Source organism: Hyposmocoma kahamanoa, unplaced genomic scaffold, assembly GCF_003589595.1.
Source record: "Hyposmocoma kahamanoa isolate Upper Pololo Valley unplaced genomic scaffold, ASM358959v1 88, whole genome shotgun sequence".
NCBI classification, from domain to species: domain Eukaryota; kingdom Metazoa; phylum Arthropoda; class Insecta; order Lepidoptera; family Cosmopterigidae; genus Hyposmocoma; species Hyposmocoma kahamanoa.
The window spans coordinates 17,968,218-17,973,969 of record NW_020654466.1 but is presented as its reverse complement, the minus strand read 5'-3'; positions in this window follow the sequence as shown (position 1 = coordinate 17,973,969).

Genomic DNA, 5,752 nt, shown 5'->3' with positions numbered 1-5,752 from the left:
GTTGTTGTTTGAATACTTATTTAGGAAGTAGTTTCGTTGTATCACGCGATTGTTAGTTCGGTGATGTCAATTATATATTTATGGCAAATATGGCTGTGTACTTCATATATAAGGAATAAAATTAATAGTTAAGATTTTTTTCTTTTATTTTCATACTCCTATTTCGGGATTCGCTGAGAGAGTAAATACGTATTTCTATAGTATGTGTGAGTGCAAGAATGGGGACGCCAACAGAAGCTTATCCTAGCGTGGGCAATAAAACTAACTAAATATTAGAATAAGTAAATTAAAAAGGAACTTCTAAATTGGGTCTAGACTGGATGTTCTGAGTTATGCCACATAGTATAGGAAATTTCCTACTGTACAATGTATTGTATTCTCTAATGAATACATTATTACTTTAAGAATGCTTGTATTTCGTGCTGTCAGATTCTGGTAGATCAGTCACATGCGACCATCATAAAAATTTGTTTCACTTGTGCTCTGATGGCCAAAGAATAAGTAAGTAAAGGATGATTAGTGTTCATTCGTAGTTATCAGTCCAATCTGGTGGATCTAATTGAGATTGCCGTATGAAAATATACCCGTTTTCTTTTAAATTCCATGACATGAGATTTTTGTTGACCTATATCGTGTACGGAGTTATAAAGAAGGATGGCGAAAGCTGACCCAATAATTATAAAATCAACGAAAAGCCATTCGTGGACTTTGCTGGTATGATTTTGCTTTTTAGTTTATGCCTAATCAATATATTTTTGTATATTTTTAGAAGTCCGGAATAAAGAAATTGTAAAATAATTTATTTTAAAATAAATGCAAGAACACAACGCATTCAGTTCAACCAAAGACTAAGTAATGTTCTTGTACATATGTTTCATTTTAAGCATGATTAAATGTTTACCTACATACCTAAAGTAGGTATTGTTTATTTTATAGTACACACATAGAACATTGAAGCTATAAAATACCTAATCAAATAAACAGTAATGATAGTTATGAGATTTATGCCATTTGGGCAGAATAAATTTTTATTAATTTTCATTGCGGCAGAATATGACTAGTATTATAAAAATACGTGTTTGGCAGATTTGAGAATATGCAACAAGTTATTTATTATTTTTGGGAACAAACTGGAAACTGTTGTGTTCTGCTGTTAAAGATAGAAAAATACGGTTGGTGAAGATTTGTATCACAATTCTTGAAATATTTTTCTTGTAATGGCATCTTTGTGTACATTTTTTATCGCAATTTCCACCGCAGAGTATAGCCGGGGATTATGGACGAGAATTTTTGTTGACAAATTGAAATAGAGGATGTTATGTTAATTTCTATAATAAAAACTAAAGTCAGTGTTTGAAATCTTAAATTTTCTGTGTGTAGTGATAAATTAGAAGTACACTTCCATTACGACATCAACGAATATTTAGTATATTCGTTGATGTCGTAATGGAATGGATGCTCGTGAAATAGGTGCGGAGCGATAATTGCTTGAAGCCAGTGTCGACTGCATACTGTTGTGCATATCAACTTTGTACTGGCAGTCCATTTACTCGCAGCCTTATGCCCGCCTTCCACAGCGAAAGGGTAATGAGCGAGAAATAGCTGAGTGGTGCTGAGTAAAATAGTTTTGTCCTTCCACTAGGAAAGAGTTTCACTGACAAGAGGTGTTTGCCTTCCATAGCCAGCGGGTTAAGCGGAGTGAGGTAACCGGCAAAGGAGATGGGCCAGACGAGCGAATTGTTTGCATTTCATAGCGAACGGGCTTAGCGGAGTGAGCTAGGCGGTGGAAAAGTAAAAAATCAGTTTCTGTTTTTGTTTCGTGTAAAAAAATCCAGTTTCCCATTTTCTGCACCCTAATTAACCCTCTAATTTATTTATAATTTATCTCTGAATAAATTAGGGGGAATAATCTAGGTATTCTAGGTAGCAAAATTGTAGTCTTACGCTCAATTTATATAGCGGCGGAACGGAATGGAAGCGAATTTTCTCATCGATAACGATGTACAATTAGTATAATGAACTTTATGGTCAATTGTGTAATGTACAAACTAGATACGAGGCAAAATATTCTGCGCGAGTATTCTCGAGCATGCGCGAGAATTCCGCGGAAGATTTTGGCTCGTATCTAGTTTGTACGTTACACAAATGACCATTAAGTTCATTATGCTATGTATATTATCGTTACAAAAATTCGCTTCCATTCCGTTCCACCGCAGTATAAATTTAGCCTTAAAATATCACAAGTTGTTTTCCTTGTGAGCACATTTCTTCCCTATACCTATATATTGCCTTTACGGAGTCCGTTAAAAAAAAAGCGCGTGACACAACGACACAACGGTTCTCGCCGACTCCGCTTCGCTCACTCGTTAGAGCTGCAGCTTTAGAGTAGTAGCTTAAATGTGACGTTTTCAAGTGTAAATTTATTTTACCTATGGAATAAATAATCTTTGACTTTGACTTTGCTTGATTTTGATTTGCTCTCCCAGTCGAAAACTGTGTCTCTTCCGAGGCGATGCGCACAATTGCGATTCACGACTAGCCAATCGGAAACTTTGACATTTCAAATAGTAACAATAGTTGATTTAACTCACAAATTAGAAAGATTTAATAGGAATCAGGTTCAGATTCCGATTTGAATCAAAATCAGCATGCTGGAAGCACTTCTAGGAAATTTATTGTTGCGAGTTAAACTGAGTCCGTATGGACTCCGCTGGAAGCCCGCTCAACTCTGCCAGCTCTTTTGTGACTCTTTCAACTGGCTCAGTCCTCTCTGCTCACTCATTTGCGGTGGAAGCACTTGCATGAAGTTTACCATTGCGAGTTAAGCGGAGTCCGTACGAAGCTGGCTCCGCTCGCAGTGGAAAAATTACCACTGCTGGAGGTTTGAGTTCAATTTGCAACATTCGAGTCAATAGTTCAATATGGAACTTTTGGGTTACAATTGTTCCACATGGAACTGATACATGGAGCTACTGGGAATAAACAAGCACGACGGAGTCTTCTGGAACCTAGTGCATTTTTGTAAGTACATTTTTAACCGACTTAAAAAAGGAGGTGGTTCTCAATTCGACTGTATTGTTTTTTTTTGTATGTATGTTACGCGATAACTCCGGTATTTGTGAAATCGGTTCACAAATTCCGGAGTTGATGATTCGTTCTTTGTTGGAAATGTAGCTCAGAAGTAGTATCACTTAGATTTGAAGAAAATATTCCACCTCTAAGGGTGTCAAACTAGGGGATGATTCCGGTTTCGCGCACTTTCCAGTAACTGATTTCAACAAAACTGGTCATGTAGATGTAATTCCACGCACTTGGAATTTTGGGGTCGATTTTTTTTATTGGTTTACTTTTTGTGTTTTTTATTTGTTAAAACATCGTAAATAAAGACAAAAAATTAAACAAAAAATCACATGCCGTTTAAACAGTGCTACTAACGATATTGGAAAAACGTGGGAAAACCTCAGAAGAAGGTTCAACGCAACGTTCGTATCATCGACGTGGTGACTATAGTAAAAAACCTTGTGAAAACATAAGCCCCACGTAGTAGGACGTTTGGATTCAGTATTAGGTACAGCAGAAAGATCAGAAGAACCGTGTGCGAACTTTGGTGTTCTCTTTTTCATTAAAGACCACGGGTACGTTGCAGAATCTGTAAAAAGAGTCGTCTTTGGCTTATGCAGTCACGTCTGAACGGATATGTACATGGGATTTTTAGTGAATTATTTCTAAAACGCCGAAATTTACTGACTGTTCAGTTAACAAATGGATTTGACTCAATTTCTCTCGATCAAAGTCTACTTACAAATAGTTTGCTTTTAATGTTGTGGTAGGCGTTTAGTCCGAACCCATTATCAATTGTAAATGTATTTGACTCTTCTGCTTATCAATGAGAACTAGATGCTATTATTATACGAGAACACCTTTTATAATTTCTTGCTATACCAAATAATCCAACAAAACATTTGATTTCTTATGATTTTCGTAATTAAATTCACTTGTGAAAGTGAGAAATCAAATATTTGAGTGTCACTCACGACATCGCGATGTTTTTATTCACTGTATTAGAGTATACGAATTATCTGTCTAACCACCTATCCCCTACAAATATCAAAGCCAAGGGCCGGAAGCCCCGTCGAGATGTGTAACCGTTGTATTTTGAACTTTCAACTCTAAAAATACACGAGCATGACCCCGCGCGACGCCGCAGTCGCACCCGCCTTCTGAAAGGTCAGGACACAATCTGTCGCTAGTTTTAATTGTCGATTTAATAATCGGAAAATCGAAAATCTATACTTTAGAAAAATATGACTCGAACTCGAAAGTGCTTGTGTTTACGGTGTTGAAAATATCAAATGTAAAATGTTGCCTAAAGTGTTTACAGCGATACTCAGTTGTTTTTAAAAGCCGACGCAGTAAAATTCCGTGATATTTTTTTTTAGGAAAATTGAAAATGATGATTTTTTTGAAGTTTAGTTGTGTCTGTTATGCCTGTGAGCTGTTAGTAGTTAGTCAAATAGGTAAGATATTTTATGTTTGTGTAACGTGTTATCGGTATACGCATATCACTATTTTATGTGAGTTTACTAAAAATCGCTTTTAGAATTTTGCGTAACGCGTTTCTTTTGCGTTATTATGCCTTTTTTATGAAATAAAAAGTATGTAAAAGTAAATATATGGAAATAGCAAATGCTTTCTATAATCATAAATAAATATTACATATAATAGTAATACTTGTATAATAATAATACTTCTTCTTGGGGTGCCATCTCCTACCGGAGGTCGACTATCATTAGGGCTATCTGTATTTTCGACACAGCTGCGCGGAATAAGGATCTTGTGATCGGGTTGAACCATGTCCGGAGATTCTTAAGCCACGAAGTACGCCTTCTTCCAGGTGGTCGCTTTCCATGTATCTTTCCTTGCATAATTAGTTGTAGTAAGTCGTATTTATCATCACGCATTATATGTCCAAAGTATTGTAGTTTGCGTTTTTTGATAGTGCTGAAGACCTCCAACTTCTTATTCACCAATACTCTTTCTTTGGACACTCTATCCGTCCATGATATTTTTAAAATTCTTCTGTAGACCCACATTTCAAAGGCTTCTAAGCCCAGGATTCTACGCCTTAAAAAGTACCGAAAACTCGTAGCAACGTGCCAAACGCACCCTGGTAGAGATCTTCAAGGATCGATTGCAGAGTAGATGATTCATCTTTAGAAATAATTTATTTAAGAAAAGAAAGTACAATGTACAAGAGTTGTCTTCAGCAATTGAAAATTATTAGGATTGTATGTGAACAATGCACATACTACACGCTTAATTATTACCACTAGCTGTTTATAGAGTAAAGTTCTTAAATGTTATATATTACAATTTTTTATATAAAATACACACCTCCAGTCATTTGCAACTAGTATAGAATTAGACCTATGTGGCTCAGTGCTTCCGCATTCTAAACATTGATTGAGAGGTCTCCAGTTGGATTACTGGTTAAACCAATTATAAAACGCAGTTTCATTAAATAGTCGGGTTGCGTTTTACGTAATAACTCTAGCCACGCTCTTGTTTTTACTTTTTTGTGTAGCATGCTATATTGCTAGAGGGCGTATCATATCTAGAAGAGTTGCTTGACCCAGTAACTACGTATCGTTAAGCGCTAATAACCGTCGTGCCTACATTTCTATTTGAACCATTTAAGGTTCAATTTACAATTTTTTTTTTTTTTTTTTTTTTTTTTTTTTTTTTTTTTTTA